This window comes from Hypanus sabinus, unplaced genomic scaffold (assembly GCF_030144855.1).
Source record: "Hypanus sabinus isolate sHypSab1 unplaced genomic scaffold, sHypSab1.hap1 scaffold_2231, whole genome shotgun sequence".
In the NCBI taxonomy this organism is placed as follows: domain Eukaryota; kingdom Metazoa; phylum Chordata; class Chondrichthyes; order Myliobatiformes; family Dasyatidae; genus Hypanus; species Hypanus sabinus.
This window is the reverse complement of record NW_026780343.1, coordinates 14,338-40,545: the sequence shown is the minus strand read 5'-3', so window position 1 is coordinate 40,545 and position 26,208 is coordinate 14,338. Positions and strand designations below refer to the sequence as shown.

Below are 26,208 nucleotides of genomic sequence, written 5' to 3'. Positions count from 1 at the left end.
GGAGGGGTGACGGAGACAGGGAGTGGTGTGGGGGAGGGAGGGGTGACGGAGATGGGGAGGGATGTGGGGGAGGGAGGGGTGACGGAGACGGGGAGGGATGTGGGGGAGGGAGGGGTGACGGAGACAGGGAGTGGTGTGGGGGAGGGAGGGGTGACGGAAACGGGGAGGGTTGTAGGGGAGGGAGGGGTGACGGAGACAGGGAGTGGTGTGGGGGAGGGAGGGGTGACGGAAACGGGGAGGGTTGTAGGGGAGGGAGGGGTGACGGAGACGGGGAGGGATGTGGGGGAGGGAGGGGTGACGGAGACAGGGAGTGGTGTGGGGGAGGGAGGGGTGACGGAAACGGGGAGGGTTGTAGGGGAGGGAGGGGTGACGGAGATGGGGAGTGGTGTGGGGGAGGGAGAGGGTGACGGAGACATGTAGCTCTGTAGGGGAGGGAGGGGTGTGGGGGAGGGAGGGGTGACGGAGACATGGAGGGTTGTAGGGGAGGGAGGGGTGACGGAGACGGGGAGGGAGGGGTGATGGAGACGGAGTGGTGTGGGGGAGGGAGGGGTGACGGAGACAGGGAGGGTTGTAGGGGAGGGAGGGGTGACGGAGACATGGAGGGTTGTAGGGGAGGGAGGGGTGACGGAGACGGGGAGGGATGTGGAGGAGGGAGGGGGTGATGCCAACAGTGTCTGGTGTTGTGGCAATATGGCTATTGGTTTGGGATGCTTCTCTTTCCATGTCACTGATTTCTCTCCCCCCAGGAATGATCGACCTGCCCTGCACGCAGGACAACAGCAGCCTCCGCTCCCTCATCGAGAAGCCCCCGATCTGTGGGAACTCGTTCACCCTGCTGACGGGAACTCTGCTCACAGGCTTCCGACTGCACACGGGCCCGGTAAAGTAATAAATATAACCCCCTCCCTCCCTCTCCCTGTCACCCTGCGTCCTCCAGATGGTTGAGTGATAATAACTGTTCCTGAACCTGGTGGTGTGAGTCCTGAGGCTCCTGTACCTCCTTCCTGATGGTTGAGGGGTAATAACTGTCCCTGAACAAGGTGGTGTGGGTCCTGAGGCTCCTGTACCTCCTTCCTGATGGTTGAGGGGGAATAACTGTTCCTGAACTTGGTGGTGTGAGTCCTGAGGCTCCTGTACCTCCTTCCTGATGGTTGAGGGGGAATAACTGTCCCTGAACCTGGTGGTGTGCGTCCTGAGGCTCCTGTACCTCCTTCCTGATGGTTGAGGGGTAATAACTGTTCCTGAACCTGGTGGTGTGAGTCCTGAGGCTCCTGTACCTCCTTCCTGATGGTTGAGGGGTAATAACTGTCCCTGAACTTGGTGGTGTGGGTCCTGAGGCACCTGTTCCTCCTTCCTGATGGTTGAGGGGTAATAACTGTCCCTGAACCTGGTGGTGTGAGTCCTGAGGCTCCTGTTCCTCCTTCCTGATGACAGCAGCGAGAAGAGAGCGTGTCCTGGGTGGTGGGTGTCCCTGGTGATGGATGCTGCTTTCCTGCGACAGTGTATCGGGGAGATGTGCTCAGTGGTGGGGAGGTCTGTACCCCGTCGTGGTCTGGGCCAAATGCTCCGCTCTTTATAGGATTTTCCATTCAAGGTCATTGGTGCTCCCGTACCAGGCCGCGACACAGCCAGTCACTGTGCTCTCCACCACACAGCTGCTGCAGTTTATCAAAGTTATAGATCGTGCCAAATCTTTGCCAACTCCACAGGAAGTCAGGGCACTGCAGTCACCAGCACCGGCCAGTTGCCATGGCAACACTGCGGATCTTCAATTGCTGGCACATGGACCTCTGGTTTCCCTCTCCTGAAGTCTACCATCAGTTAATTGGTCTTGCTGACATTGAATGGGAGGTTGTGGTTATTACACCACTCAGTCAGATTTTCACTGTCCCTCCTGTATGTTAATCGATCGCCCCCTTTCATTCGGCCCACGACAGTGGTGTCGTCAGCCGATTTGTATCTGCTGTTGGAGCTGTGCTCCGCCGCAGTGGTCGGTGTGGAGTGAGCGGAGTAGGGGACGAAGCACGCGTCCCTGTGGTGCTCCTGTGTCGGAAACTGAGGGGTAATAACTGTCCCTGAACAGTGGTGTCGTCAGCCGATTTGTATCTGCTGTTGGAGCTGTGCTCCGCCGCAGTGGTCGGTGTGGAGTGAACGGAGTAGGGGACGAAGCACGCGTCCCTGTGGTGCTCCTGTGTCGGAAACTGAGCGGGGCTTCCAAGTGCGGAAATCCACAAGGAGGTACTGAGGCCCAGGTTTGGGATTTGGCGATTAGCTTTGAGGGGGTCCTGGTACTAAATGCCGAGCTGCAATCGATAAACGACATCCCGATGGACGCACTTTGCAGTCCAGCTACTCCGGGGTTGAATGGGCAAGATGGTGTCTGATGTCGAGCTGTGGCTCCGGGAGGCAAACTGGAGTAGATCCCAGCTGCCCCTCAGAGAGGAGCTGAGATGCTTCAACACCAGCCTCTCAGAACTGTGCCAGTGGGCGACGGTCACTGGGGCAGGTTACCGCGACCTTCCTGGGCTCCGACACCAGCCTCTCAGAACTGTGTCACTGGGCGACGGTCACTGGGGCAGGTTACCGCGACCTTCCTGGGCTCCGACACCAGCCTCTCAGAACTGTGCCAGTGGGCGACGGTCACTGGGGCAGGTTACCGCGACCTTCCTGGGCTCCGACACCAGCCTCTCAGAACTGTGCCAGTGGGCAACGGTCACTGGGGCAGGTTACCGTGACCTTCCTGGGCTCCGACACCAGCCTCTCAGAACTGTGTCACTGGGCGACGGTCACTGGGGCAGGTTACCGCGACCTTCCTGGGCTCCGACACCAGCCTCTCAGAACTGTGCCACTGGGCGACGGTCACTGGGGCAGGTTACCGCGACCTTCCTGGGCTCCGACACCAGCCTCTCAGAACTGTGTCACTGGGCGACGGTCACTGGGGCAGGTTACCGCGACCTTCCTGGGCACGGGTAGGACTGGAGCCTGCCTGAAGCTGGACCTCCGACCATCGGAGCATCAGATACAGGGGCCAAATTAGGCCACTTGGCCCGTCAAGTCTACTCTGCTGTTTCCATCACGGCTGATCCATTTTCCCCTCAGCCCCAATCTCCTGCCCTCTCCCTGTGTCCCTTCGTGCCCTGACCAGTCAAGAATCTACCATCCTCTGCCTTAAACGTACGCAAAGACTTGGCCTGTGGCAAAGAATTTCACAATTTCACCACTGTCTGAAGAAGTTCCTCCTCATCTCTGTTCTAAAAAGATTCCCCTCGATTCTGAGGCTGTGTCCATAGACTCCTCCACGGTCGTAAACATCTTCTCCACATCCACTCTATCTCAGCCTTTCTCCATTCGATAGGTTTCAGTGAGGTGTCCCCTCATCCCTCTGAACTCCAGTGAGCGCAGGCCCAGAGCCATCAAACGCTCCTCTTTTGACAAGCCGTTCAGTGCCGGGATTATTTCCGTGGACCTGCTCTGAACCCTCGCCAGTGTCAGCACATCCTTTCTCAGACGAGGGGCCCCAAACTGCTCACAGTCCTCCGAGCGAGGCCTCGCCAGGGCCTTATAAAATCTCCACATCACATCCTTTCTCAGACGAGGGGCCCCAAACTGCTCACAGTCCTCCGAGCGAGGCCTCGCCAGGGCCTTATAAAATCTCCACATTGCATCCTCGCTCTTTTATTCTAATCTTCTTGAAATGAATGCTTGCATCTCATTTGGCTTCCTCACCACAGACCCGACTTGCAAATTAACCCTCAGGGAATCCTGCACGAGGACTCCCAAGTCCCTTTGCACCTCGGATTTTTAAATTTTCCCCACATATAGTCTGTGCTTTAATTTATTCTACCAAAGTGCATGACTGTACATTTCCCGACACTCTATTCCATCTGCCCCTTCTTTGCCCATTCTCCAAATCAGTCCAAGTCCTTCTGCAGCCTCTCTACCTCCTCAACACTACCTGCCCCTCCACCCGTCTTCACCTCGTCCGCAAACGTTGCAACAAAGCCCTCAATTACCTCATCCAAGTCATCGATATATAACATGGAAAGAATCGGTCCCAACGCACACCCTGTGGATCACCACTGGTCACTGGCAGCCAGTCTGACGAGGTTCCCTTTGTTCCCGCTCTTCGCCTCCGGCCAGTCGCCCACTGCTCGACCCATGCTGGAATCTTCCCTGTAACACCACGGGCTCGTAGCTTGTTAAACGGCCTCGTCAAAGGCCTCCTTTCTGAAAGTCCAAGTACACAACACCAACCGATCCTCTTTTGTCTATCCTGCTTGCTATTTCAAAGAATTCCAACAGATTCGTCAGGGAAGGTTTTCGCTTGAGGAATCCGAGCTGACTACGGCCCATTTTGTCATCTGTCTCCGAGTACCCCGAGACCTCGTCCTTAATAATCGACAACAACATCTTCCCAACCACTCAGATCAGACCAACTGGCCTACGGTTTCCTTTCTTCTGCCTCCCTCCCTTTTCTTGAAGAGCGGAGTGATTGCTGAGGGGAGAGGTTGAAGATCTCAGTGGGCGTTGATCAGTCCAGGTCTTCGTTCCGTGGCCAGGTACCCGTCTGGCCTTTACTGGGTTCGCACGTTAGCCTGGGCTCTTGAAATCGGGGACCGTGGGAGTCCCTCCACATTTCGACGGTCGAAGCGAGCCCCGAAGGCACTGATCTCACCTGGAAGCGCAGCCCTGCTGCCCCTCCATGCCCCTCGATTTCGCTCTCGGAGGGGTGATGGCATCGTTCGTTGATTCAAGCTTGGTGGGGAATTTCCACTTCGCCTGCGCGATGGATTTCCAGAGGTGGTTCCCGGTCTCCGGGCTTGAATGCGGCTGACCTGGCCCCGGGCGGGACTCGCGGTTCATCCACGACCCCTGGTTGGGGAAGATCGGATGATTTTGTGGGGATACGCTCGTCGACAATTATTCCTAGTGAAGTCCTTGACGGCCAAGGTGCATTCCTTCAGATCCTTGAGCACAGGCTCGAAGCAATCCCGTAGCCGTTTCTCCCCCGACTGCCTCTCTGTTGTCCTAATGTCTGGAGCTTTGTCCTTTAGCCTCTGCCTGTGCGCGGGTAGGAGCGGGACAGCCGAGTGGTCCGATGTTCCGATTCGCGGTCTGGCCGTGAGACAGTCGGCGTTCTTATCGGAGTGTGACACGGGTCCAGTGCGTGGGGACCCCTGGTGCCCGAGGCCACAACGCAGGGTTTACTTGCAACAAGCCTGGCTGAACTCCCCGACTGTGGTCTCAAATGCGTCGGGATGCAGTGCTCCTCGTTTGGAGATGGCATCGCGCAGTGTCTCGGGCGCTTGATTATCGCGAAACGCGCGCTGCCACCTTTGCCCTTTTCCGAATCAGCGGTTCGGTCCAACCAGCGAATCGAGGAGCCTTCGGGTCTGATGGCTGCATCTGGCGTGCTGCCAGTAAGCCACGTCTCCTTTACGCATAGAACACGGCAGTCTCTCATTTCCCTCCGATGCTGCCGTCTCATCCTCAGGCCTTCAATTTTATTCTCCGCCGACTGCGCATTGGCTGACGGGATGCTGGGTAGAATTGAGGGAAGGTGAGACCCATCCGTCCGCGTATCAGCCTGGCTTGGAGCTCCCTCCCCTCGCCCTCCTGTCTCGCTTCGGGCCACAGTGTTGAACCTTCTGTAGCCGTCTCACCGGGCTCGTGTGCAAACCTGGCTAACTCTGCTAACAGCCACGTGACTCAGCAGTGAGAAGCCCACCTTAATACTAATACACGTCCGGGGCGGTATGATTTGGGGTTCAACCAAACCGGGAAGTTGGGACGCTCCGGTTAACGGAACATTGATTTGAGCGAGTGCTATGTAAGTACCGTCTATACAGAATTGCCTGTCGGCGAGAAATAACACATATACCAGCATAAGATCACCAAGGAGATCACCAATTTCAGCTTTATTAAATAGTTAAGAAGATTGAAAAATAAATAAAAAGGGCCCGTTACAGTTAAACCAGTCTAAACGTGCCCATAAACATTGGAGCTCGTCTCTTCCAGAAGCTGGGTTTGACCATTAGCTCACGGCACTGGAGTCTCATCACCAATCCCCGGTAGACATTCCCATCTTGGTCTCCTTCGCCTTGCAAAGGACTCCTTGCAGTCGTGTCTTCCCGTCCGGGCGTCCCTCCCGGTCTACCCTTTTCCGCGGCTCCCGCCAAAGGACCGAGAACTCCGCCGCTGACCGTCCCCGGTTCCTGCTCCGGAACCTACCACCCTCCCCCCGACCCCTCCACCCTGGTTGGCCGACACAGCAATTCCCAAGTCGGACAACGTGGCCCCTCATCTTCAGCCGAGACCGAAACGTCCGACCAGCACTGCTCTTTACAGTAAGCAGCTAAAATGAAATGCTTCGCAGCACAGCGCTAGAAATCGTAACGGGGCATGGCACTTAGTCCGCTTAAAGGTGCTTGCTTGAGAGTCCTTCAGAAGACGCTGAAGTGTGTTGTTCGTTCAGTCGGTTTTAAAAGCACATTTGCTCAGAGGGAAATTGCATGTCACGTGTTACAGTGAGAGTAATTCAGAAGAGGTATGTTTATAACTAGTGTATGTAGCCTGCAGGTCGTCACCTCTTTCCCCCTTCCTGTCTCTCCCCTCCTTCATCCCTCATCCACATCTCCGCACACCGGCCCAGAGTGTCTGAGAGCGGTGGCGGGCTCACTCATGTTCTGACCCTCCCTCTGTTTCCCCCCCACAGCTACCCGAGCAGTACCGGCTGATGCACCTGCAGCCCCCTCGCAAGAAGAACCGGCACCGTCACAGGCACAGCCGTGCCCAGGACCCCGTGCCCCCAGGTGAGCGCCGATGGGACGGGGAGGTCGCCGTGCACTCCTGGTGATAGGATAGGGGAAAGTCACTGTGTATACCTAGTGGGGTCTGATGGGAAGGAGAAGGTCGTAGTGTGCTCCTGGTGGGGGCCGATGGGAAGGAGAAGGTCGTAGTGTGCTCCTGGTGAGGGCTGATGGGAAGGAGAAGGTCGTAGTGTGCTCCTGGTGAGGGCTGATGGGACGCGGAGGTCGCCGTGCACTCCTGGTGATAGGACAGGGGAAAGTCACTGTGTATACCTAGTGGGGTCTGATGGGAAGGAGAAGGTCGTAGTGTGCTCCTGGTGGGGGCCGATGGGAAGGAGAAGGTCGTAGTGTGCTCCTGGTGAGGGCTGATGGGACGGGGAGGTCGCGGTGTACTCCTGGTGATGGGAAGGGGAAGGTCACTGTGTATTCCTGGTGGGGGCTGATGGAAAGGAGAAGGTCGTAGTGTACTCCTGGTGGGGGATGACAGGACGGGGAGGTCACCCTCAGGGTACTCCTGGTGGGGTCTGATAGGATGGGAAAGGTCCCCATGTATTCCTAGTGGGGTATGATGGGACGGGGAAAGTCGCCATCTACTCCTGTTCGGGGGTGGTGGGTGATACGATAGGCAAGCTCAGAATGTACACATGTTTGGGCATAGTGGGACAGAGAAGGTCATTGTGTTCCCATGTGGGGGCTGTTGGGATGGGGAAGGTCACCACGTACACATGATGAGACAGAGAAGGTCATTGTGTTCCCGTGTGGGGGCTGATGGGATGGGGAAGGTCACCACGTACACATGATGATACAGAGAAGGTCATTGTGTTCCCGTGAGGGGGCTGATGGGATTGTGAAGGTCACCATGTACACATGATGAGACAGAGAAGGTCATTGTGTTCCCGTGTGGGGGCTGATGGGATTGTGAAGGTCACCATGTACACATGATGAGACAGAGAAGGTCATTGTGTTCCTGTGAGGGGGCTGATGGGATTGTGAAGGTCACCATGTACACATGATGAGACAGAGAAGGTCATTGTGTTCCTGTGTGGGGGCTGATGGGATTGTGAAGGTCACCATGTACACATGATGAGACAGAGAAGGTCATTGTGTTCCTGTGAGGGGGCTGCTGGGATTGTGAAGGTCACCATGTACACATGATGAGACAGAGAAGGTCATTGTGTTCCTGTGAGGGGGCTGTTGGGATGGGGAAGGTCACCACATACACATGATGAGACAGAGAAGGTCATTGTGTTCCTGTGAGGGGGCTGATGGGATTGTGAAGGTCACCATGTACACATGATGAGACAGAGAAGGTCATTGTGTTCCCGTGTAGGGGCTGATGGGATGGGGAAGGTCACCATGTACACATGATGAGACAGAGAAGGTCATTGTGTTCCCATGAGGGGGCTGTTGGGATGGGGAAGGTCACCACGTACACATGATGAGACAGAGAAGGTCATTGTGTTCCCGTGTAGGGGCTGTTGGGATAGGGAAGGTCACCATGTACACATGATGAGACAGAGAAGGTCATTGTGTTCCATTGTAGGGGCTGATGGGAAGGGGAAGGTCACCACGTACACATGATGAGACAGAGAAGGTCTTTGTGTTCCATTGTAGGAGCTGATGGGATGGGGAAGGTCACCACGTACACATGATGAGACAGAGAAGGTCATTGTGTTCCCGTGTGGGGGCTGCTGGGATTGTGAAGGTCACCATGTACACATGATGAGACAGAGAAGGTCATTGTGTTCCCATGAGGGGGCTGATGGGATGGGGAAGGTCACCATGTACACATGATGAGACAGAGAAGGTCATTGTGTTCCATTGTAGGGGCTGATGGGATGGGGAAGGTCACCATGTACACATGATGAGACAGAGAAGGTCATTGTGTTCCCGTGTAGGGGCTGTTGGGATGGGGAAGGTCACCATGTACACATGATGAGACAGAGAAGGTCATTGTGTTCCTGTCAGGGGGCTGATGGGATTGTGAAGGTCACCATGTACACATGATGAGACAGAGAAGGTCATTGTGTTCCTGTGAGGGGGCTGATGGGATTGTGAAGGTCACTATGTACACATGATGAGACAGAGAAGGTCATTGTGTTCCCGTGTAGGGGCTGATGGGATTGAGAAGGTCACCACGTACACATGATGAGACAGAGAAGGTCATTGTGTTCCATTGTAGGGGCTGTTGGGATGGGGAAGGTCACTATGTACACATGATGAGACAGAGAAGGTCATTGTGTTCCTGTGAGGGGGCTGTTGGGATGGGGAAGGTCACCATGTACACATGATGAGACAGAGAAGGTCATTGTGTTCCATTGTAGGGGCTGATGGGATGGGGAAGGTCACCATGTACACATGATGAGACAGAGAAGGTCATTGTGTTCCATTGTAGGGGCTGATGGGATGGGGAAGGTCACCATGTACACATGATGAGACAGAGAAGGTCATTGTGTTCCTGTGAGGGGGCTGTTGGGATGGGGAAGGTCACCATGTACACATGATGAGACAGAGAAGGTCATTGTGTTCCATTGTAGGGGCTGATGGGATGGGGAAGGTCACCATGTACACATGATGAGACAGAGAAGGTCATTGTGTTCCATTGTAGGGGCTGATGGGATGGGGAAGGTCACCATGTACACATGATGAGACAGAGAAGGTCATTGTGTTCCTGTGAGGGGGCTGTTGGGATGGGGAAGGTCACCACGTACACATGATGAGACAGAGAAGGTCATTGTGTTCCATTGTAGGGGCTGATGGGATGGTGAAGGTCACCACGTACACATGATGAGACAGAGAAGGTCATTGTGTTCCATTGTAGGGGCTGATGGGATGGGGAAGGTCACCACGTACACATGATGAGACAGAGAAGGTCATTGTGTTCCATTGTAGGGGCTGATGGGAAGGGGAAGGTCACCACGTACACATGATGAGACAGAGAAGGTCTTTGTGTTCCATTGTAGGAGCTGATGGGATGGGGAAGGTCACCACGTACACATGATGAGACAGAGAAGGTCATTGTGTTCCATTGTAGGGGCTGATGGGAAGGGGAAGGTCACCACGTACACATGATGAGACAGAGAAGGTCATTGTGTTCCCGTGTAGGGGCTGATGGGATTGTGAAGGTCACCACGTACACATGATGAGACAGAGAAGGTCATTGTGTTCCTGTGAGGGGGCTGATGGGATGGGGAAGGTCACCATGTACACATGATGAGACAGAGAAGGTCATTGTGTTCCCGTGTAGGGGCTGTTGGGATGGGGAAGGTCACCATGTACACATGATGAGACAGAGAAGGTCATTGTGTTCCTGTGAGGGGGCTGATGGGATGGGGAAGGTCACCACGTACACATGATGAGACAGAGAAGGTCATTGTGTTCCTGTGAGGGGGCTGATGGGATTGTGAAGGTCACCATGTACACATGATGAGACAGAGAAGGTCATTGTGTTCCCGTGAGGGGGCTGATGGGATTGTGAAGGTCACCATGTACACATGATGAGACAGAGAAGGTCATTGTGTTCCCATGTAGGGGCTGTTGGGATGGGGAAGGTCACCACGTACACATGATGAGACAGAGAAGGTCATTGTGTTCCTGTGAGGGGGCTGATGGGATTGTGAAGGTCACCATGTACACATGATGAGACAGAGAAGGTCATTGTGTTCCTGTGAGGGGGCTGATGGGATGGGGAAGGTCACCATGTACACATGATGAGACAGAGAAGGTCATTGTGTTCCCGTGAGGGGGCTGATGGGATTGTGAAGGTCACTATGTACACATGATGATACAGAGAAGGTCATTGTGTTCCATTGTAGGGGCTGATGGGATGGGGAAGGTCACCATGTACACATGATGAGACAGAGAAGGTCATTGTGTTCCTGTGAGGGGGCTGATGGGATGGGGAAGGTCACCACATACACATGATGAGACAGAGAAGGTCATTGTGTTCCTGTGCAGGGGCTGATGGGATGGGGAAGGTCACCACATACACATGATGAGACAGAGAATGTCATTGTGTTCCCGTGTAGGGGCTGTTGGGATGGGGAAGGTCACCATGTACACATGATGAGACAGAGAAGGTCATTGTGTTCCCGTGTGGGGGCTGTTGGGATGGGGAAGGTCACCATGTACACATGATGAGACAGAAAAGGTCATTGGGTTCCCGTCAGGGGGCTGATGGGATGGGGAAGGTCACCATGTACACATGATGAGACAGAGAAGGTCATTGTGTTCCCATGTGGGGGCTGATGGGATTGTGAAGGTCACCATGTACACATAATGAGACAGAGAAGGTCATTGTGTTCCCGTGTAGGGGCTGTTGGGATGGGGAAGGTCACTATGTACACATGATGAGACAGAGAAGGTCATTGTGTTCCTGTGTAGGGGCTGTTGGGATGGGGAAGGTCACTATGTACACATGATGATACAGAGAATGTCATTGTGTTCCCGTGTAGGGGCTGTTGGGATGGGGAAGGTCACCATGTACACATGATGAGACAGAGAAGGTCATTGTGTTCCCGTGTGGGGGCTGTTGGGATGGGGAAGGTCACCATGTACACATGATGAGACAGAAAAGGTCATTGTGTTCCCGTGTAGGGGCTGTTGGGATGGGGAAGGTCACCACGTACACATGATGAGACAGAGAAGGTCATTGTGTTCCTGTGAGGGGGCTGATGGGATTGTGAAGGTCACCAAGTACACATGATGAGACAGAGAAGGTCATTGTGTTCCCGTGTAGGGGCTGTTGGGATGGGGAAGGTCACCAAGTACACATGATGAGACAGAGAAGGTCATTGTGTTCCCGTGTAGGGGCTGATGGGATTGTGAAGGTCACCATGTACACATGATGAGACAGAGAAGGTCATTGTGTTCCCGTGTAGGGGCTGTTGGGATGAGGAAGGTCACCACGTACACATGATGAGACAGAGAAGGTCATTGTGTTCCCATGTGGGGGCTGTTGGGATGGGGAAGGTCACCAAGTACACATGATGAGACAGAGAAGGTCATTGTGTTCCCGTGTAGGGGCTGTTGGGATGGGGAAGGTCACCAAGTACACATGATGAGACAGAGAAGGTCATTGTGTTCCCGTGTAGGGGCTGATGGGATTGTGAAGGTCACCATGTACACATGATGAGACAGAGAAGGTCATTGTGTTCCCGTGTAGGGGCTGTTGGGATGGGGAAGGTCACCACGTACACATGATGAGACAGAGAAGGTCATTGTGTTCCCATGTGGGGGCTGATGGGATTGTGAAGGTCACCACGTACACATGATGAGACAGAGAAGGTCATTGTGTTCCCATGTCGGGGCTGATGGGATGGGGAAGGTCACCATGTACACATGATGAGACAGAGAAGGTCATTGTGTTCCATTGTAGGGGCTGATGGGATGGGGAAGGTCACGATGTACACATGATGAGACAGAGAAGGTCATTGTGTTCCCGTGTAGGGGCTGTTGGGATGGGGAAGGTCACTATGTACACATGATGAGACAGAGAAGGTCATTGTGTTCCCGTGTAGGGGCTGATGGGATTGTGAAGGTCACCATGTACACATGATGAGACAGAGAAGGTCATTGTGTTCCCGTGTAGGGGCTGTTGGGATGGGGAAGGTCACCACGTACACATGATGAGACAGAGAAGGTCATTGTGTTCCCGTGTAGGGGCTGTTGGGATGGGGAAGGTCACTATGTACACATGATGAGACAGAGAAGGTCATTGTGTTCCCGTGTAGGGGCTGATGGGATTGTGAAGGTCACCATGTACACATGATGAGACAGAGAAGGTCATTGTGTTCCTGTGAGGGGGCTGATGGGATGGGGAAGGTCACTATGTACACATGATGAGACAGAGAAGGTCATTGTGTTCCCGTCAGGGGGCTGATGGGATAGGGAAGGTCACCACGTACACATGATGAGACAGAGAAGGTCATTGTGTTCCCGTGAGGGGGCTGATGGGATGGGGAAGGTCACCACGTACACATGATGAGACAGAGATGGTCATTGTGTTCCCGTGAGGGGGCCGATGGGATGGGGAAGGTCACCATGTACACATGATGAGACAGAGAAGGTCATTGTGTTCCCGTGTAGGGGCTGATGGGATTGTGAAGGTCACCATGTACACATGATGAGACAGAGAAGGTCATTGTGTTCCTGTGAGGGGGCTGATGGGATGGGGAAGGTCACCATGTACACATGATGAGACAGAGAAGGTCATTGTGTTCCCATGTAGGGGTTGTTGGGATTGTGAAGGTCACCATGTACACATGATGAGACAGAGAAGGTCATTGTGTTCCTGTGAGGGGGCTGATGGGATTGTGAAGGTCACCATGTACACATGATGAGACAGAGAAGGTCATTGTGTTCCTGTGAGGGGGCTGATGGGATGGGGAAGGTCACCATGTACACATGATGAGACAGAGAAGGTCATTGTGTTCCCGTGTAGGGGCTGTTGGGATGGGGAAGGTCACCATGTACACATGATAAGACAGAGAAGGTCATTGTGTTCCCGTGTAGGAGCTGTTGGGATGGGGAAGGTCACCATGTACACATGATGAGACAGAGAAGGTCATTGTGTTCCCGTGAGGGGGCTGATGGGATGGGGAAGGTCACCATGTACACATGATGAGACAGAGAAGGTCATTGTGTTCCTGTGAGGAGGCTGATGGGATGGGGACGGTCACCATGTACACATGATGAGACAGAGAAGGTCATTGTGTTCCCGTGTAGGGGCTGTTGGGATGGGGAAGGTCACCATGTACACATGATGAGACAGAGAAGGTCATTGTGTTCCCATGTGGGGGCTGATGGGATTGTGAAGGTCACCATGTACACATGATGAGATAGAGAAGGTCATTGTGTTCCCGTGTAGGGGCTGTTGGGATGGGGAAGGTCACTATGTACACATGATGAGACAGAGAAGGTCATTGTGTTCCCGTGTAGGGACTGATGGGATTGTGAAGGTCACCATGTACACATGATGAGACAGAGAAGGTCATTGTGTTCCCGTGAGGGGGCTGTTGGGATGGGGAAGGTCACCATGTACACATGATGAGACAGAGAAGGTCATTGTGTTCCCGTGTAGGGGCTGTTGGGATGGGGAAGGTCACCACGTACACATGATGAGACAGAGAAGGTCATTGTATTCCCATGTGGGGGCTGATGGGATTGTGAAGGTCACCACGTACACATGATGAGACAGAGAAGGACGTTGTGTTCCCATGTGGGGGCTGATGGGATGGGGAAGGTCACCATGTACACATGATGAGACAGAGAAGGTCATTGTGTTCCATTGTAGGGGCTGATGGGATGGGGAAGGTCACCATGTACACATGATGAGACAGAGAATGTCATTGTGTTCCCGTGTAGGGGCTGTTGGGATGGGGAAGGTCACTATGTACACATAATGAGACAGAGAAGGTCATTGTGTTCCTGTGTAGGGGCTGATGGGATTGTGAAGGTCACCATGTACACATGCTGAGACAGAGAAGGTCATTGTGTTCCCGTGTAGGGGCTGTTGGGATGGGGAAGGTCACCATGTACACATGATGAGACAGAGAAGGTCATTGTGTTCCCATGTAGGGGCTGTTGGAATGGGGAAGGTCACCATGTACACATGATGAGACAGAGAAGGTCATTGTGTTCCCGTGTAGGGGCTGATGGGATGGGGAAGGTTACCACGTACACTTGATGAGACAGAGAAGGTCATTGTGTTCCCGTGTAGGGGCTGTTGGGATGGGGAAGGTCACTATGTACACATGATGAGACAGAGAAGGTCATTGTGTTCCTGTGAGGGGGCTGATGGGATGGGGAAGGTCACCATGTACACATGATGAGACAGAGAAGGTCATTGTGTTCCTGTGAGGAGGCTGATGGGATGGGGAAGGTCACCATGTACACATGATGAGACAGAGAAGGTCATTGTGTCCCTGTGAGGGGGCTGATGGGATGGGGAAGGTCACCATGTACACATGATGAGACAGAGAAGGTCATTGTGTTCCCGTGAGGGGGCTGATGGGATTGTGAAGGTCACTATGTACACATGATGATACAGAGAAGGTCATTGTGTTCCATTGTAGGGGCTGATGGGATGGGGAAGGTCACCATGTACACATGATGAGACAGAGAAGGTCATTGTGTTCCTGTGAGGGGGCTGATGGGATGGGGAAGGTCACCACATACACATGATGAGACAGAGAAGGTCATTGTGTTCCTGTGCAGGGGCTGATGGGATGGGGAAGGTCACCACATACACATGATGAGACAGAGAATGTCATTGTGTTCCCGTGTAGGGGCTGTTGGGATGGGGAAGGTCACCATGTACACATGATGAGACAGAGAAGGTCATTGTGTTCCCGTGTGGGGGCTGTTGGGATGGGGAAGGTCACCATGTACACATGATGAGACAGAAAAGGTCATTGGGTTCCCGTCAGGGGGCTGATGGGATGGGGAAGGTCACCATGTACACATGATGAGACAGAGAAGGTCATTGTGTTCCCATGTGGGGGCTGATGGGATTGTGAAGGTCACCATGTACACATAATGAGACAGAGAAGGTCATTGTGTTCCCGTGTAGGGGCTGTTGGGATGGGGAAGGTCACTATGTACACATGATGAGACAGAGAAGGTCATTGTGTTCCTGTGTAGGGGCTGTTGGGATGGGGAAGGTCACTATGTACACATGATGATACAGAGAATGTCATTGTGTTCCCGTGTAGGGGCTGTTGGGATGTGGAAGGTCACCATGTACACATGATGAGACAGAGAAGGTCATTGTGTCCCTGTGTAGTGGCTGTTGGGATGGGGAAGGTCACCATGTACACATGATGAGACAGAGAAGGTCATTGTGTTCCCGTGTAGGGGCTGTTGGGATGGGGAAGGTCACCACGTACACATGATGAGACAGAGAAGGTCATTGTGTTCCTGTGAGGGGGCTGATGGGATTGTGAAGGTCACCAAGTACACATGATGAGACAGAGAAGGTCATTGTGTTCCCGTGTAGGGGCTGTTGGGATGGGGAAGGTCACCAAGTACACATGATGAGACAGAGAAGGTCATTGTGTTCCCGTGTAGGGGCTGATGGGATTGTGAAGGTCACCATGTACACATGATGAGACAGAGAAGGTCATTGTGTTCCCGTGTAGGGGCTGTTGGGATGAGGAAGGTCACCACGTACACATGATGAGACAGAGAAGGTCATTGTGTTCCCATGTGGGGGCTGTTGGGATGGGGAAGGTCACCAAGTACACATGATGAGACAGAGAAGGTCATTGTGTTCCCGTGTAGGGGCTGTTGGGATGGGGAAGGTCACCAAGTACACATGATGAGACAGAGAAGGTCATTGTGTTCCCGTGTAGGGGCTGATGGGATTGTGAAGGTCACCATGTACACATGATGAGACAGAGAAGGTCATTGTGTTCCCGTGTAGGGGCTGATGGGATTGTGAAGGTCACCATGTACACATGATGAGACAGAGAAGGTCATTGTGTTCCCGTGTAGGGGCTGTTGGGATGGGGAAGGTCACCACGTACACATGATGAGACAGAGAAGGTCATTGTGTTCCCGTGTAGGGGCTGTTGGGATGGGGAAGGTCACCACGTACACATGATGAGACAGAGAAGGTCATTGTGTTCCCGTGTAGGGGCTGATGGGATTGTGAAGGTCACCATGTACACATGATGAGACAGAGAAGGTCATTGTGTTCCTGTGAGGGGGCTGATGGGATGGGGAAGGTCACCATGTACACATGATGAGACAGAGAAGGTCATTGTGTTCCCGTGAGGGGGCTGATGGGATGGGAAGGTCACCATGTACACATGATGAGACAGAGAATGTCATTGTGTTCCCGTGTAGGGGCTGTTGGGATGGGGAAGGACACTATGTACACATGATGAGACAGAGAAGGTCATTGTGTTCCCGTGTAGGGGCTGTTGGGATGGGGAAGGTCACCATGTACACATGATGAGACAGAGAAGGTCATTGTGTTCCCGTGTAGGGGCTGATGGGATGGGGAAGGTCACCACGTACACATGATGAGACAGAGAAGGTCATTGTGTTCCCGTGTAGGGGCTGATGGGATGGGGAAGGTCACCACGTACACATGATGAGACAGAGAAGGTCATTGTGTTCCCGTGTAGGGGCTGTTGGGATTGTGAAGGTCACCATGTACACATGATGAGACAGAGAAGGTCATTGTGTTCCTGTGAGGGGGCTGATGGGATTGTGAAGGTCACCATGTACACATGATGAGACAGAGAAGGTCATTGTGTTCCCGTGAGGGGGCTGATGTGATGGGGAAGGTCACCATGTACACATGATGAGACAGAGAAGGTCATTGTGTTCCATTGTAGGAGCTGATGGGATGGGGAAGGTCACCACGTACAGATGATGAGACAGAGAAGGTCATTGTGTTCCCGTGTAGGGGCTGTTGGGATTGTGAAGGTTACCATGTACACATGATGAGACAGAGAAGGTCATTGTGTTCCCGTGTAGGGGCTGTTGGGATGGGGAAGGTCACCACGTACACATGATGAGACAGAGAAGGTCATTGTGTTCCCGTGTAGGGGCTGATGGGATGGGGAAGGTCACCATGTACACATGATGAGACAGAGAAGGTCATTGTGTTCCCGTGAGGGGGCTGATGGGATTGTGAAGGTCACTATGTACACATGATGATACAGAGAAGGTCATTGTGTTCCATTGTAGGGGCTGATGGGATGGGGAAGGTCACCATGTACACATGATGAGACAGAGAAGGTCATTGTGTTCCTGTGAGGGGGCTGATGGGATGGGGAAGGTCACCACATACACATGATGAGACAGAGAAGGTCATTGTGTTCCTGTGCAGGGGCTGATGGGATGGGGAAGGTCACCACATACACATGATGAGACAGAGAATGTCATTGTGTTCCCGTGTAGGGGCTGTTGGGATGGGGAAGGTCACCATGTACACATGATGAGACAGAGAAGGTCATTGTGTTCCCGTGTGGGGGCTGTTGGGATGGGGAAGGTCACCATGTACACATGATGAGACAGAAAAGGTCATTGGGTTCCCGTCAGGGGGCTGATGGGATGGGGAAGGTCACCATGTACACATGATGAGACAGAGAAGGTCATTGTGTTCCCATGTGGGGGCTGATGGGATTGTGAAGGTCACCATGTACACATAATGAGACAGAGAAGGTCATTGTGTTCCCGTGTAGGGGCTGTTGGGATGGGGAAGGTCACTATGTACACATGATGAGACAGAGAAGGTCATTGTGTTCCTGTGTAGGGGCTGTTGGGATGGGGAAGGTCACTATGTACACATGATGATACAGAGAATGTCATTGTGTTCCCGTGTAGGGGCTGTTGGGATGTGGAAGGTCACCATGTACACATGATGAGACAGAGAAGGTCATTGTGTCCCTGTGTAGTGGCTGTTGGGATGGGGAAGGTCACCATGTACACATGATGAGACAGAGAAGGTCATTGTGTTCCCGTGTAGGGGCTGTTGGGATGGGGAAGGTCACCACGTACACATGATGAGACAGAGAAGGTCATTGTGTTCCTGTGAGGGGGCTGATGGGATTGTGAAGGTCACCAAGTACACATGATGAGACAGAGAAGGTCATTGTGTTCCCGTGTAGGGGCTGTTGGGATGGGGAAGGTCACCAAGTACACATGATGAGACAGAGAAGGTCATTGTGTTCCCGTGTAGGGGCTGATGGGATTGTGAAGGTCACCATGTACACATGATGAGACAGAGAAGGTCATTGTGTTCCCGTGTAGGGGCTGTTGGGATGAGGAAGGTCACCACGTACACATGATGAGACAGAGAAGGTCATTGTGTTCCCATGTGGGGGCTGTTGGGATGGGGAAGGTCACCAAGTACACATGATGAGACAGAGAAGGTCATTGTGTTCCCGTGTAGGGGCTGTTGGGATGGGGAAGGTCACCAAGTACACATGATGAGACAGAGAAGGTCATTGTGTTCCCGTGTAGGGGCTGATGGGATTGTGAAGGTCACCATGTACACATGATGAGACAGAGAAGGTCATTGTGTTCCCGTGTAGGGGCTGTTGGGATGGGGAAGGTCACCACGTACACATGATGAGACAGAGAAGGTCATTGTGTTCCCGTGTAGGGGCTGATGGGATTGTGAACGTCACCATGTACACATGATGAGACAGAGAAGGTCATTGTGTTCCTGTGAGGGGGCTGATGGGATGGGGAAGGTCACCATGTACACATGATGAGACAGAGAAGGTCATTGTGTTCCCGTGAGGGGGCTGATGGGATGGGAAGGTCACCATGTACACATGATGAGACAGAGAATGTCATTGTGTTCCCGTGTAGGGGCTGTTGGGATGGGGAAGGACACTATGTACACATGATGAGACAGAGAAGGTCATTGTGTTCCCGTGTAGGGGCTGTTGGGATGGGGAAGGTCACCATGTACACATGATGAGACAGAGAAGGTCATTGTGTTCCCGTGTAGGGGCTGATGGGATGGGGAAGGTCACCACGTACACATGATGAGACAGAGAAGGTCATTGTGTTCCTGTGTAGGGGCTGATGGGATGGGGAAGGTCACCACGTACACATGATGAGACAGAGAAGGTCATTGTGTTCCCGTGTAGGGGCTGATGGGATTGTGAAGGTCACCATGTACACATGATGAGACAGAGAAGGTCATTGTGTTCCCGTGAGGGGGCTGATGGGATGGGGAAGGTCACCATGTACACATGATGAGACAGAGAAGGTCATTGTGTTCCATTGTAGGAGCTGATGGGATGGGGAAGGTCACCACGTACAGATGATGAGACAGAGAAGGTCATTGTGTTCCCGTGTAGGGGCTGTTGGGATTGTGAAGGTTACCATGTACACATGATGTGACAGAGAAGGTCATTGTGTTCCCGTGTAGGGGCTGTTGGGATGGGAAGGTCACCACGTACACATGATGAGACAGAGAAGGTCATTGTGTTCCCGTGTAGGGGCTGATGGGATGGGGAAGGTCACCACGTACACATGATGAGACAGAGAAGGTCATTGTGTTCCCGTGTAGGGGCTGATGGGATGGGGAAGGTCACCATGTACACATGATGAGACAGAGAAGGTCATTGTGTTCCCGTGTAGGGGCTGTTGGGATGGGGAAGGTCACCATGTACACATGATGATACAGAGAAGGTCATTGTGTTCCCGTGTAGGGGCTGCTGGGATTGTGAAGGTTACCATGTACACATGATGTGACAGAGAAGGTCATTGTGTTCCCATGTGGGGGATGCTGGGATTGTGAAGGTCACCATGTACACATGATGAGAGAGAGAAGGTCATTGTGTTCCCGTGTGGGGGCTGTTGGGATTGTGAAGGTCACCATGTACACATGATGAGACAGAGAAGGTCATTGTGTTCCTGTGAGGGGGCTGTTGGGATGGGGAAGGTCACCATGTACACATGATGAGACAGAGAAGGTCATTGTGTTCCCGTGTAGTGGCTGTTGGGATGGGGAAGGTCACCATGTACACATGATGAGACAGAGAAGGTCATTGTGTTCCTGTGTAGGGGCTGATGGGATTGTGAAGGTCACCACGTACACATGATGAGACAGAGAAGGTCATTGTGTTCCCATGTAGGGGCTGATGGGATGGGGAAGGTCACCATGTACACATGATGAGACAGAGAAGGTCATTGTGTTCCTGTGAGGGGGCTGATGGGATGGGGAAGGTCACCATGTACACATGATGAGACAGAGAAGGTCATTGTGTTCCCGTGAGGGGGCTGATGGGATGGGGAAGGTCACCATGTACACATGCTGATACAGAGAAGGTCATTGTGTTCCCGTGAGGGGGCTGATGGGATGGGGAAGGTCACCATGTACACATGATGAGACAGAGAAGGTCATTGTGTCCCTGTGAGGGGGCTGATGGGATGGGGAAGGTCACCATGTACACATGATGAGACAGAGAAGGTCATTGTGTTCCCTTGTAGGGGCTGTTGGGATGGGGAAGGTCACCATGTACACATGATGAGACAGAGAAGGTCATTGTGTTCCCGTGTAGGGACTGATGGGATTGTGAAGGTCACCATGTACACATGATGAGACAGAGAAGGTCATTGTGTTCCCGTGAGGGGGCTGTTGGGATGGGGAAGGTCACCATGTACACATGATGAGACAGAGAAGGTCATTGTGTTCCCATGAGGGGGCTGATGGGATGGGGAAGGTCACCATGTACACATGATGAGACAGAGAAGGTCATTGTGTTCCCGTGAGAGGGCTGATGGGATGGGGAAGGTCACCATGTACACATGATGAGACAGAGAAGGTCATTGTGTTCCCGTGAGGGGGCCGATGGGATGGGGAAGGTCACCATGTACACATGATGAGACAGAGAAGGTCATTGTGTTCCCGTGAGGGGGCTGATGGGATGGGGAAGGTCACCATGTACACATGATGAGACAGAGAATGTCATTGTGTTCCCGTGTAGGGGCTGTTGGGATGGGGAAGGACACTATGTACACATGATGAGACAGAGAAGGTCATTGTGTTCCCGTGTAGGGGCTGTTGGGATGGGGAAGGTCACCATGTACACATGATGAGACAGAGAAGGTCATTGTGTTCCCGTGTAGGGGCTGATGGGATGGGGAAGGTCACCACGTACACATGATGAGACAGAGAAGGTCATTGTGTTCCCGTGTAGGGGCTGATGGGATGGGGAAGGTCACCACGTACACATGATGAGACAGAGAAGGTCATTGTGTTCCCGTGTAGGGGCTGTTGGGATTGTGAAGGTCACCATGTACACATGATGAGACAGAGAAGGTCATTGTGTTCCTGTGAGGGGGCTGATGGGATTGTGAAGGTCACCATGTACACATGATGAGACAGAGAAGGTCATTGTGTTCCTGTGAGGGGGCTGATGGGATGGGGAAGGTCACCATGTACACATGATGAGACAGAGAAGGTCATTGTGTTCCATTGTAGGAGCTGATGGGATGGGGAAGGTCACCACGTACAGATGATGAGACAGAGAAGGTCATTGTGTTCCCGTGTAGGGGCTGATGGGATGGGGAAGGTCACCACGTACACATGATGAGACAGAGAAGGTCATTGTGTTCCCGTGTAGGGGCTGATGGGATGGGGAAGGTCACCATGTACACATGATGAGACAGAGAAGGTCATTGTGTTCCCGTGTAGGGGCTGTTGGGATGGGGAAGGTCACCATGTACACATGATGATACAGAGAAGGTCATTGTGTTCCCGTGTAGGGGCTGCTGGGATTGTGAAGGTTACCATGTACACATGATGTGACAGAGAAGGTCATTGTGTTCCCATGTGGGGGATGCTGGGATTGTGAAGGTCACCATGTACACATGATGAGAGAGAGAAGGTCATTGTGTTCCCGTGTGGGGGCTGTTGGGATTGTGAAGGTCACCATGTACACATGATGAGACAGAGAAGGTCATTGTGTTCCTGTGAGGGGGCTGTTGGGATGGGGAAGGTCACCATGTACACATGATGAGACAGAGAAGGTCATTGTGTTCCCGTGTAGTGGCTGTTGGGATGGGGAAGGTCACCATGTACACATGATGAGACAGAGAAGGTCATTGTGTTCCTGTGTAGGGGCTGATGGGATTGTGAAGGTCACCACGTACACATGATGAGACAGAGAAGGTCATTGTGTTCCATTGTAGGGGCTGATGGGATGGGGAAGGTCACCATGTACACATGATGAGACAGAGAAGGTCATTGTGTTCCTGTGAGGGGGCTGATGGGATGGGGAAGGTCACCATGTACACATGATGAGACAGAGAAGGTCATTGTGTTCCCGTGAGGGGGCTGATGGGATGGGGAAGGTCACTGTGTGCTGATGTAGGGTATTGTAGGATGGGGAAGGTCTCCATAGCTCTGGGTGGTGGGGGGATCATGGGATCAGTGGTGCTCTCTGTCCCTCCAGGAGGGGGGTGATGGGAAGGAGCAGGTCACTGACATCTCTCCAGGAGGGGGAAGATGGGAAGGAGCAGGTCACTGACATCTCTCCTGGAGGGGGAAGATGGGAAGGAGCAGGTCACTGACATCTCTCCTGGAGGGGGAAGATGGGAAGGAGCAGGTCACTGATATCTCTCCGGGAGGGGGGGTGATGGGAAGGAGGAGGTCACTGACATCTCTCCAGGAGGGGGAAGATGGGAAGGAGGAGGTCACTGACATCTCTCCAGGAGGGGGAAGATGGGAAGGAGGAGGTCACTGACATCTCTCCAGGAGTGGCAAGATGGGAAGGAGGAGGTCACTGACATCTCTCCAGGAGGGGGAAGATGGGAAGGAGGAGGTCACTGACATCTCTCCAGGAGGGGGGTGATGGGAAGGAGGAGGTCACTGACATCTCCCCAGGAGGGGGGTGATGGGAAGGAGGAGGTCACTGACATCTCCCCAGGAGGGGGGGTGATGGGAAGGAGGAGGTCACTGACATCTCTCCAGGAGGGGGGTGATGGGAAGGAGGAGGTCACTGACATCTCCCCAGGAGGGGGGTGATGGGAAGGAGGAGGTCACTGACATCTCTCCAGGAGGGGGGGTGATGGAAGGAGGAGGTCACTGACATCTCCCCAGGAGGGGGGGGTCGGATGGGAAGGAGGAGGTCACTGACATCTCCCCAGGAGGGGGGAAGATGGGAAGGAGGAGGTCACTGACATCTCCCCAGGAGGGGGGTGATGGGAAGGAGGAGGTCACTGACATCTCTCCAGGAGGGGGAAGACGGGAAGGAGGAGGTCACTGACATCTCTCCAGGAGGGGAGGTGATGGGAAGGAGGAGGTCACTGACATTTCTCCAGGAGGGGGAAGATGGGAAGGAGGAGGTCACTGACATCTCTCCAGGAGGGGGAAGATGGGAAGGAGGAGGTCACTGACATCTCTCCAGGAGGGGGAAGACGGGAAGGAGGAGGTCACTGACATCTCTCCAGGAGGGGGAGGACGGGAAGGAGGAGGTCACTGACATCTCTCCAGGAGGGGGAAGATGGGAAGGAGGAGGTCACTGACATCTCTCCAGGAGGGGGGTGATGGGAAGGAGGAGGTAACTGACATCTCTCCAGGAGGGGGGTGATGGGAAGGAGGAGGTCACTGACATCTCTCCAGGAGGGGGGTGATGGGAAGGAGGAGGTCACTGACATCTCTCCAGGAGGGGGGTGATGGGAAGGAGGAGGTCACTGACATCTCTCCAGGAGGGGGGTGATGGGAAGGAGGAGGTCACTGACATCTCCCCAGGAGGGGGGTGATGGGAAGGAGGAGGTCACTGACATCTCTCCAGGAGGGGGAAGATGGAAGGAGGAGGTCACTGACATCTCCCAGGAGGGGGGGTGATGGGAAGGAGGAGGTCACTGACATCTCTCCAGGAGGGGGTGATGGGAAGGGAGGAGGTCACTGACATTTCTCCAGGAGGGGGGTGATGGGAAGGAGGAGGTCACTGACATCTCTCCAGGAGGGGGGTGATGGGAAGGAGGAGGTCACTGACATCTCTCCAGGAGGGGGGTGATGGGAAGGAGGAGGTCACTGACATCTCTCCAGGAGGGGGGTGATGGGAAGGAGGAGGTCACTGACATCTCTCCAGGAGGGGGGTGATGGGAAGGAGGAGGTCACACCTGACACTCTCTCCAGGAGGGGGTGATGGGAAGGAGGAGGTCACCAGGAGGGGGGTGATGGGAAGGAGGAGGTCACTGACATCTCTCCCACCCGCAGAGACGCCGTCGGACTCGGACCACAAGAAGAAGAAAAAGAAGAAAGAGATGATCCCGACCGGAAAAGAAGAAGAAAGAGAAGAAGAAGAAGAAGGTGACGACTTGGACAGAGGGAATGGGGCAGTAGCGAGGATAGGGAGGGAGTGAGATGGAGGGGAGAAGATGGGGCGAGGGGGTGAGAGAAAGAGAAGAGGCAAAGTAGGAGGGTAGTGATGGGGGAGAGGTGGAATGGGTGGAGGGAAGGGAACGAAGGGGTGGATGTTGGGGAGAGGGAAGGGCTTGGGCAAGGTAAAGGGGAGACTGGGAGGGGTAAATTGTGATGGGCAGCAGAGGTGAAAGGGGTGAGGGGGGTAACGGGTGGGGAGAAGGGGAGATGGAGTGGTTAGAGGTGGAGGGTGGATAGTGATGGGGAGAGGTTAAGGGAGTGAGGGTGGAATGGGAGAGGACTGTCACAGTGTCTGGGCTCTGACCCCCTCTCCTCTCCCTGTGCCCCACAGAACCGTCACAGCCCCGACCACCCGGCAATGAGCACAGCACAGACTGGCAGCAGCCTGCGGTAGTGATGGGGGTGTGAGCCTGACCCTGTGACCCCTCACCTTTCACCCCCCACAACGCTGCCCCAGGCTCCCAGGGGACACCGGTGGGCGGAGGCAGTGGATCCGGGGCGCCGTGTGTACCCGCCCTCCAGCGAGAAAGGACTGGGCCAGCCTGCCCGCTCCGCCACGGCAGCTTCGTTCTGCCTCGTCTCGTTTACAGTGTGCAATAAAACGCTTTCTGTTCCTCGGTGCCGGCGCCTCACATCCTTGTGTCAACCCCCCACCCCGCTGCCGTCCCAGTCCAGACACTGGGATGGAGAGGGAGGTCGCCAGGGAGTGGGGGAAGGGTGGGAGAGGGGGTGGGAGAGGGTCAGAGAGACGGGGACAGGGTGGGAGAGGGAGACGGGGAGGTGTAGGGTCAGAGAAATGGGGACGGGGTGGTAGAGAGAGACGGGGAGGGATAGGGTCGGAGAGATGGGGACGGGGTGGTAGAGAGAGACGGGGAGGATAGGGTCGGAGAGATGGGGACGGGGTGGGAGAGATAGACGGGGAGGGAGAGGGTCGGAGAGATGGGGACGGGGTGGGAGAGGGAGACGGGGAGGTATAGGATCAGAGAGATGGGGACGGGGTGGGAGAGGGAGACGGGGAGGTATAGGGTCAGAGAGATGGGGACGGGGTGGGAGAGGGAGACGGGGAGGGAGAGGGTCAGAGAGATGGGGACGGGGTGGGAGAGGGTCAGAGAGACGGGGACAGGGTGGGAGAGGGTCAGAGAGACGGGGACAGGGTGGGAGAGGGAGACGGGGAGGGATAGGGTCGGAGAGATGGGGACGGGGTGGGAGAGGGGGAGGGAGAGGGTCAGAGAGAGCGGGGACAGGGTGGGAGAGGGAGACGGGGAGGGATAGGGTCGGAGAGATGGGGATGGGGTGGGAGAGGGGGGAGGGAGAGGGTCAGAGAGATGGGGACAGGGTGGGAGAGAGAGACGGGGAGGTATAGGGTCGGAGAGATGGGGACGGGGTGGGAGAGAGAGACGGGGAGGGAGAGGGTCGGAGAGGGAGACGGGGAGGTATAGGGTCGGAGAGATGGGGACGGGGTGGGAGAGGGAGACGGGGAGGTATAGGGTCAGAGAGATGGGGACGGGGTGGGAGAGGGAGACGGGGAGGTAT

General features: G+C 54.2%; 1 long non-coding RNA gene and 1 pseudogene across 4 annotated transcripts; both read left to right on the top strand.

Moving 5' to 3' along the window:
* Positions 1-723: 723 nt before the first annotated feature.
* Positions 724-25,296, top strand: LOC132387814 (mediator of RNA polymerase II transcription subunit 19-B-like; annotated as a pseudogene).
* Positions 9,935-18,919, top strand: LOC132387815 (uncharacterized). 4 transcript variants are annotated; one of them, XR_009510022.1, is made up of 4 exons: positions 9,935-11,172; positions 11,599-15,432; positions 15,859-16,497; positions 17,278-18,919. It is a non-coding gene; the product is annotated as an uncharacterized LOC132387815 (long non-coding RNA). The 4 variants fall into 4 exon arrangements; XR_009510024.1 differs by having other exon boundaries at positions 9,935-13,231; positions 13,374-15,432; XR_009510023.1 differs by having other exon boundaries at positions 9,935-15,432; positions 17,278-18,058; positions 18,485-18,919.
* Positions 25,297-26,208: the final 912 nt, after the last annotated feature.